Source organism: Rhinolophus sinicus, linkage group LG13 (genome assembly GCF_036562045.2).
Source record: "Rhinolophus sinicus isolate RSC01 linkage group LG13, ASM3656204v1, whole genome shotgun sequence".
In the NCBI taxonomy this organism is placed as follows: domain Eukaryota; kingdom Metazoa; phylum Chordata; class Mammalia; order Chiroptera; family Rhinolophidae; genus Rhinolophus; species Rhinolophus sinicus.
Genome location: NC_133762.1, coordinates 59,759,492 through 59,768,980, shown reverse-complemented (window position 1 = coordinate 59,768,980; position 9,489 = coordinate 59,759,492). Strand labels below are relative to the sequence as shown.

The following is a 9,489-nucleotide window of genomic DNA, read 5'->3' as shown; positions in this document are numbered from 1 at the left end:
AAAAATGCTCAACATCTCTAATCATCAGAGAAATGCAAATCAAAACCACAATGAGATATCACCTCACCCCAGTCAGAATGGCTATCATCAACAAGACAAATAGTAACAAGTGTTGGAGAGGCTGTGGAGAAAAAGGAACCCTCATACACTGTTGGTGGGAATGCAGACTGGTGCAACCATTATGGAAGGCAGTGTGGAGGTTCCTCAAAAAATTACAAATAGAATTACCATATGACCCAGCAATCTCTCTCCTGGGTATCTACCCAAAAAATCTGAAAACATTTATCCATAAAGACACGTGTGCTCCAATGTTCATTGCAGCTTTGTTTACGTTGGCCAAGACATGGAAACAACCAAAATGTTCTTCGATAGATGAATGGATAAAGAAGTTGTGGTGTATATACACAATGGAATACTATTCGGTGGTAAGAAAAGATGATATAGGAATATTTGTGACAACATGGATGGATCTTGAGAGTGTAATGCTGAGCGAAATAAGTCAGACAGAAAAAGCAGAGAACCATGTGATTTCACTGATATGTGGTATATAAACCAAAAACAACAAAAGAACAAGACAAACAAATGAGAAAGAGAAACTCATAGACACAGACAATAGTTTAGTGGTTACCAAAGGGTAAGGGGGGGGAGATGAGAGTAAGGGGGATCAACTATATGGTGTTGGAAGGAGAACTGACTCTGGATGGTGAACACACAATGGGATTTATAGATGATGTAATACAGAATTGTACACCTGAAATCTATGTAATTTTACTAACAATTGTCACCCCAATAAATTTAAAAAAAAGAAAAAAAATGTTCCTTGTATCTATGAGTTTGTTTCTGTTTTGTCTGTTTGTTTATTTTGTTCTTTAGAGTCCACTTATAAGTGAAATTATATGCCATTTGTCTTTCGCTGTCTCATTTATTATACTCAGCACAACACCCTCTGGATCCATCTATGTTATTACATATGGCAAGATTTCGTTCTTTTTTATGGCTGAGTAATATTCCATTGTGTATATATTGTGTATGTATATATTCCATACATTGTATGTGTATATATTCCATTGTATATATTTTATCTTCTTTATCCACTCATCCATTCAGGGACACACAGGTTGCCTTCATATCTTGGCTATTGTAAATAATGCTGCAATGAACATATGAACAAGCAAGTTCCCTCAAAGTAGCATTTTGTTTTTCTTTGAATAAATACCCAGAAGAGGGATTACTACGTGCTTCTTTGTCTCTTTTTATAGTCTTTGTTCTAAAGTCTATTTTGTCTGGAATACGTATTGCGACCACAGCTTTTTGTGTCCACTTTCATGAAATATATTTTTCCATCCCTTTACTTTTACTCTGTATGTTTATTTGATCTGAAGTGAGTCTCCTATAGGCAGCATATGTAAGGGTCTTGCTTTCTTATCCATTCAGCCACCCTACATTTTTATTGGAGTGTTTAATCTATTTAAATTAAAAGCAATTGTTGATAGGTATGTAGTTATTGCCATTTTATTTTTCATATTTTTTTTTCATACTAAAGAATTCCCTCTAAGATTCCTTTTAATGCTGGTTTGGTGATGATGAACTCCTTTAGCTTTTTCTTGTCTGGGATGCTCTTTATCTGTCCTTCGATTTTAAATGATAGCCTTGCTGGGTAGAGTAGTCTTGGTTGTAGGTCCTCACTTTTCATTACTTTGAATATTTCCTGCTATCCCTTCTGGTCTGCAAAGTTTCTGTTGAGAAATCAGCTGACAGTCTTATAGGAGCTCCCTTGTAGGTAACTAACCGCTTTTCTCTTGCTGCTTTTAAGATTCTCTCTTTGTCTTTAACCTTTGACATTTTAATTATGATGTGTCTTGGTGGGGGCCTCTTTGGAACTCTGCACTTCCTGGGCTTGCATATCTATTTCCTTCATGAGGTTAGGAAAGTTTTCCATCATTATTTCTTCAAATAGGTTTTCAGTTCCTTGCTCTCTCTCTTCTCATTCTGGTTACCCCTATAATGTTAATGTTGTTATGCTTGATGTTGTCCTAGAGAGGTCCTTTAAAGTCTCATTAATTTTTAGGATTCTTTCTTCTCTTTGCTGTTCTGATTTGTTGTTGTCTGCTACCTTATCTTCTAAGGACTGATTCAGTCCTCTGTTTCATCTAATTTACTTTTGATTCCCTGTAATGTATTCTTCATTTCTGTTATTGTATTTTTTATTTCTGACTGGTTCTTCTTTATGTTTTCTATTTCTATTTTTATGTTTCCTATCTCTTTGTTGAAGGTTTCCCTGAGATCATTGAGCATCCTTATAACCAGTGTTTGGACCCTTTTTCTGGTAGATTGCTTGTCTCCATTTTGTTTACTTATTTTTCTGGAGCTTTGTTTTTTATTTGTCTTTTATTTGAGAAATGTTTCTTTGTCTCCTCATTTTGGCTGCCTCTCTGAGTTTGTTTCTATGTATTAGGTAGGGCTGCTATGTCTCCTGGTCCTAGTACAATGGCCTTACACAGTAGGTGTGCTGTGGGGCTCAGTCATGGCTCCTAGTCACCTAAACCATGCACTTCGGGTGTGCTCTTTGTGTGGGTGGTGCCCTCCTCTTGTCATTGAGCCTTGGTTGCTGTTTGCATGTCAATGAGAGGGACTGACCCTCCAGCTCATTGGTTGTGAGGGCTGGCTGTGACTACATTGGAGGAGCCGTGGTACAGGGGCTGACCCTAGAGCAAGATCTGCCTCAGCAGGACTCTGATGCCTGCCCAATCCATTCTGTGGGTGTGTTGTTGTTGGAGGTGGCTGGGTTATGCTCTAGCTTATTTCAAAGCTGGCTTCTGGGTGTGCCAGCCCCAGGGCTACCTAGGAGAGGACCCACTGTAGTTCAAGTTCAGCCATAGCCTGTACCCCACCCAGGGCCATCCGGCAGGAGCCACAAAGCAATCCACAGATGGCTGCTGCTTCTGCTATGCTTGGAAGTGCCTTGAGAAGCTAAGGCATGAACCATGGCTGGCTGCCACTAGTGCCAGGCTTAGGGCTACTCAACCAAATGTATGGGACGTGCTCAAGCCAGACACCTCCTCTCTGGGTCCCACAAACATTTGAGAGACCCTAAGAAAGTCTGCAGTGGTTTGTATGAAAAAGCCACCAGAAGTGGTCTGGGTGTGCCTGAAAGTTGGGTGAGGCAGGATTTCAGAATCACCAGGGTGTGTCAAACAAGTGGTATCAGCCAGCTTGATAAAGATTCCGATATGGCAGTTGCCAGCGTTTGCATGTTGGGAAGGGGGAGGGCTTAACAAAGAAACAATGGCTTCTGCCAGCTCCTCTCTCTGGGAGAGCTTCCCCTCCAGCCCTCATCCTGAAGCCAGGCAACTCAGTTCCTCTCCCTCCCCACTCCCAATGACCCTGTCACCTCTCTAGCTGCTGCCTCTGCTCTGGTGCTCAAAGCCAATGATTCCGTAGATAAGTAAGTCAGTGCACAGGCCTTATAAGGGGAGCACCTGGGACTGCAGCAGCCCTTTCTCTCACTCAGATTCAATCTCGGCTGGTTTTCACAACCAGAAATTATGGGGACTTCTCTCCCTGGCACTGGAACCTTGGGCTGGAGAGCCTGGTGTGGCACTTGCTCCCTTCAAGGGGTGGGGACTTTCACAGCTGAGACAGCCCTCCTGATTTTTAATGGTCACACGTGGGATAGGTCCAGCTCATTCCGCATCTTTATCCCTCCTACCAGTCTTGAGGTGGATTCTCCTGTATGTCTTTAGTTGTAAGCCTTCAGTTCAGCAAGATTTCAGGCAATTCTCAATGATGGTTGTTTTGTAGTTTAGTTGTAATTTTGATGTGGTCATGAGAAAAAGTAAGCACAGTGTTTACCTACTCCTCCATCTTGACCAGAACCCTCGAGTGTTTTTCTTAGCCCTTAATTGCTGTTTTTAATAAGTCCTTCTATAACATGAATTCACTTGTGGGAAATGTTCTACTCTATGGATTATGCCTTCTTGCAAACTGGACTCTCCATCCCTCTTTTTGGCCTGTTCTGCAGACATGTTGGTTGCCCACCCATTTGGAATTATTCTCCATTATGAGAGGATAGTAAGCAAGGAGAAGAGCACTGCCCTGCATTGTCTTCCATTTCCTGCCTCTGAATCTCCTGCAAGGACATGATGCTTTGAGCTCCTACACTCTTTCTGCAATCATGAGGGAAAGGCTGAGAGAATTTCAGGGATGTTTACCCAGAGCCCTGATGTCAATGAGCCCTAAACCAAGCCAAGAGTCTACCTACCTCCAGACTTGTTATGTGAGGGGAGAAAAATCCCTGTTTGTTTAAGGCATCCCCACACAAATGTTCTGATAGTTGCAGCTGGAAATAGCCTAGTAGACAGAGTGTGTGATAGCTCTTATTTTGTTGTTGTTCAAGTTTATTTGCATAATTGTTTTGCCACTGTCCATTTTGCTCATGCTTGAAGTGAATGGTTCTAGCCAGACATTTTGCTTCCTCTTACCTAATATAGTTAAATTGTCACTGACAATTCCCCACTTTTATTTCAATCCTGGGCATCCTCCCCATTGAATTACAATTTAAAAGCTGAGGATAACAGGCATTCTACATTTCTGCAGAGATTTTATTCTAAATTAAATGGGAAGTCATAGGAGAGCTTCAGGATGGAAGAGATATGCTAAAATTTGCACATTTCAAGAATTCCTCTGTTTGTTGTGCATTGGGAGCAAGCACAGAAAGAGAAAACCCACTAAGCAGCTCCTGAAGTAGTTCCGAGTACTAAAAAAGATATCAGTGGTTTGGATCGGGGGGAAACAGTGTAAGTGATAGGAGGTGTGGATTGGACATTGAGTGTTTGGGAAACTAAGAAAGCAAAGACAAGACTTAGGTTTGGAGTCTGAGCACATACATGAGTGGAGATTACACTTAGTAAAAATGAACCTTGAGGAAGAAGGAAGATTGGACATGAGATGGGTGGAGTGGGAAAGCAAGAGTTCTCTTAAGCACAAGTGAGAGAGAGGTATGACATGAAGAACTCACTATGGAGAAATCTCTTCTTTTCTTTGAATTAGGCTTTGTTCCAATCTGGATTCTTCATCTTTCTCGTGCTTTTGCATGTTGAAGAGACACTGTTGTTGCCAACACATTGGGCATCTTCCTTTCTCTTTTTCCTTACTAGCAGAACTCAAACTTTATTCTAGTCATAAGAGGCACTGACTGGTCTATGTAAGAAATAGGAGGGAGGTCATGAAGGCATGACAGGAAGGACCACACTTCATTTCTTACTTTGTGCCAAGGAGTGGTCTTATGTAGAAATTTGTTCATTCAATATTAAGCCTGCAAAAACCTAGTGAAGTTGTCATCTCACTTTACCCTCAATTCATAGACAAGGAAATCAGTGTTCAAAGAAGTTAAGAAAGCAACCCTTTGTTACATGGACCCAAAATGCAAGTTAGTCTCATCTCACTCTAGAGTCTGTATTGTTCTAGCACACATCACTCACTCCCCTAGGACCCTACCAAGCCCCTGGGAATGCTTCTGTTAAGTTATCTGAACCAGTGTCTAATTTACCCATATGCATGACCCTCAACGATGTCCCAGCCCTGTAGCAAAAATATCCCTGCTGTGTACTTGCTGTATTTTTCTCTGGGACAAGTCTCTTTAGGAATGGTATTGGGCAATGACATTCTCCCCTTCATTATAAAGACTTGTAAGACTCACCCCCACTTTCTCTTCTCTCAGCTCTGCCCACAATAGTCCAGAGCAGGGACACAAATATTAAAAGAAAGCATCGGTTTTCAGAGATAGACTCTGGAGAAGAGACCAATGAAAAGATACAATAGAAAAACAGGTCTTGAAATTTGATGTAAAATGTTCATTACTATGAATGGGAAAGAAGCTGCCCTCAACCAAGGGCAAAAAGCACCAACCAGCTCAAAGAAAGCCTATAGGTATAGACTTTTAGCAAACCCTAAGCACTCTGAAATGCCTTTGTTTGAACGAGTCTTCTTGTTACAGTAATGAGAAATATGTTGCCTTAATGACTCAATGCAAAATTTTATGGTAAAATTAAATTTTGAATGAATGCTATGATAAATCAGATATTAGAAATCCATTTCCTAAAAGTTTACAATAGTGACTTGTCAGTGTACTACGTGAGTTTAATAAGATCATTTCAGATTTTGTGTGTAGTGCTGAACTATTTCAATCTAATTATGGTAAAATTGTGTATGCATTAAGGTTTCTTACTAATGCAAAATACTATTAAAATTATTTTCATTGACATTCTCCTAACAAACTGGTTTAGAAACCGCATTTACATTTGAGCTGAGAGTTGCTTTTAGAAGTGATAATGTGTCAGTGGGAATGAATGCCACCTCCCAATCTTTTTCTTTTTTTTTTTCTTCAGTTTTGTTACATGTTAATAGGTTTTTTGAGGTATCATTTTTTTAGGTCTTGTCAGCAACATCACACAAAAGGTACTGAGTATTCCACAAGGTACAGACTGCTGCTAAGCACCTTAGAAAATTTACAGCACCTGGAGAAAATGTGGTTCTTATGCCTTTAGTAGCTTACAGTCTGAGGAGCTGACAACTCAGTCTAAGAGTGAATGAACAATAAAGTAATTTAAGACAAATTCCTCATCCCCTAGAGCTAATGTGGATTGAGTTGTTTTGGAATTAATCTAATCAAGATGAGAGATAAGACCAAATTTGGTTGAGAACTCTTTCAGGCTTAGGTTGTTTTTAACATCCATCTTAGTAAACAGAATTGACCTAATAGACAACTGTAAACAAAGAATAGATATCTTGAAGTACAAGCGCTAAAACAACTTAATCGTGGCTACTTATTTGAATATGCAAACATATTGAAAGGTATGACTAGGGTTATTACACAAGTTTAAAAATAGGCCAAGTAGTGGCACTACATTCCCCTCATGCTAGTATTGGTCATTTAAAATAGTGAATATTAAATATGTAGGCTCTACATCTAACCCACAGAAAGCCCACCCCAGACCTTAATGGTCTGTGAATCAAACACCCACTTTGTATGTACTATGGAAGTTTTATTTATGCCCAATTAAGTCAAAAGTAATGTAAATAGTCAAATTATAATAAGCTACTGACCTGCATATTTCCATATGGGTGAATGTTGATATTTCTAAATAGGAAATACATGGCAATCTTATCTACCTATGTTAAAAAAATAGAATATCTTCAGATTTTGCATACTCATCGCTATAAAAAGTATGCAGGTTTTCAGGTTTCACAATCTGTTGTCTGCAGTATCTCATTAGCTTCTGACTCAAAATTATTTTTAGATTACATGATTTAGAAGACATTATAAACCCATCTAGAAATTTGTAATTATTCTGAGATGGTTCCATGTTAATCCTAGAATCACTATTGGAAAGAATAACAATGTGATGTAGAAGAGCAAATCAGCATGACAAAAAGTATGCTCACTTTCAGAAAAACAATCTGGTCACCTGGAAAAATCATAGCTACAACCTGGGAACACTCCCGTGTGGACACTGATCTGGCCAAGGCATACTAAGGAAAATTATGAGATCAGGGTGAATTTAGGCCATCTCTGAGGAGCAGCCTATAAATTTCCGGATGGACCTTCTTGGACAATGTAAAAATCCAACCCATCTCAAAGCAGTTTCATGCTATCCTACTTACGTCGGCCCCAAGTTTGACATTAACTCAGAAAAACAAAAGAGCATATTGGAGCAGAAGTGAACAAATGTGTAAACTCTGGCACATTCTTATTGCTATATTAAGTTTAAAGATGAGCACATCCTACCCACAACAGTGTTGTTCCAGGAAGCAGGCACAGTGGTAAACTAGAAAAGAGACTATTAATTGCACAATCAATAGAAAAGTAAAAACATGTTTCAAAACCTACAATAAGCCTGTATCCAAAGGAGTCTTACATGTCAATGATGTGCTGGACTTTGAATTCTGTGCTACAGCTTTGCAATGGACTCACTCTGGCCTGCCGGCCTGGGCACAGCTTACTTCCTGCCTGTTGAAGGGTGATGTGCTACACAGCTATGATGGCTTCTCGTGAGTGGTAACATTCACAGAAGGTCCAGGTTATTCATGGAAGGGTTGTTCCTTGTGCAAAGTTTGATTCAGATGAAGATAAAGTAGTTTCTTGGTCAATAATTGCAATTTCTTTCTTTTAAAGTCAGTGGCTTTCTTGTATAGTTCTATTTCAATTAGCCCATGTTTAAATTTATCCACCTCCATGAAAGCAAAACACTTGGTACTGGTAAACCTTTTATTAGGCTTGTAGTGTTTGAATTCAAGTACGATAGCTGCAGCTTTGATTAATTTCTCAACATGCTTCTGGAGCTCAATATCCACATGAAAATGAACATGTATTCTTCTTTTCTTGAAGCCATAGGAGTATCTTGCAAAGGAGTTAAATCTATGCCATTCAGATCCTTTATATTAACTATGATATAGAGATCAGCGCATTACCCAGCACCTTTCAAGCTGTTTTTTCTCAATTCTGATAGTGAGTAACGTTGTTCCTGGTTCTGATGGCAACCTTGGTTATAAAGTACCGGGAACTGTAGCAGGAAAGGAATCAAGAGACCTTGCTCCAGTATCACCCTCTTCTTCATCTTCTTCAAATTCCAAATTCTCTGCTTCACCAGGTGCTAAAATTCTTCTTAAGGGGACAGACTGAATATTAAATGGGAATTCTTTATAATATGTAAGAATATTCTTTAGGATTGGTTCCAGCTTCTTCAGGTCTTCTAGCTTAAATTCTGCTTGGGACTGTGGGGACTGTAAAGCTGCACTTTGTAATTCCAAGCATGTTGCAATTTTGCCCATGGTTTTCTTTTGTTCTTCTATGAATTCAGAATTATTGTGTTGAGCTCGGGCCTCTTTTTATAGATCGTTTGCTAACATTCGATACTTGTCTATCATCTCCACCAGCTGGACTCCACCAAGAGTTGAAGTCATCACCTCTCTTAAAACTGGTGCCTCAGCAATGCAGCAGACTCTGAGTCACCTCCAACATGGCCGGTCCTCACTTAGTCTCCTCCCACCTCTAACCCAGTGAGGCCAAGCTCTAGGGTGCCATCCTCCCTGGGCCTGCCCCCAACATTAACAGGACCAGGAGGAACCACTAAGGCCACCACTGCCACCAACCAAGGAGGCCACCTCCCATTCTTGATGGGGCTGCTATGAGGACTGAAGGAAACACTACAACAGATAAAGGACACAACTGAGAGCCTGACACATATCAAGCACTTTAAAAAGGTTAACTCTTACTATTTTTGCCATTATCAACCTCCATTTATAATTATATCATCTGTGGCAACAATAATACAGGTAAAGAGGAGCATTTTTTGGGATTCAAATTTTGCAGCTATTTCTTGATCACAGGTCAACATCTGGCAGCCAATGACAAACGAAAATACTGGAAGTGACTTCCAGATGCTGCCCTTCCTCTGGGCTGAGTTACTGGAGTATGTCTTAGTCTAGCCA

General features: G+C 39.9%; 1 pseudogene across 1 annotated transcript; it reads right to left on the bottom strand.

Moving 5' to 3' along the window:
* Positions 1 to 8,079: 8,079 nt before the first annotated feature.
* LOC109435511 (axin interactor, dorsalization-associated protein) lies at positions 8,080 to 9,019 on the bottom strand (annotated as a pseudogene). Its single transcript, XR_002135978.2, has one exon. The product of XR_002135978.2 is annotated as an axin interactor, dorsalization-associated protein (transcript).
* Positions 9,020 to 9,489: the final 470 nt, after the last annotated feature.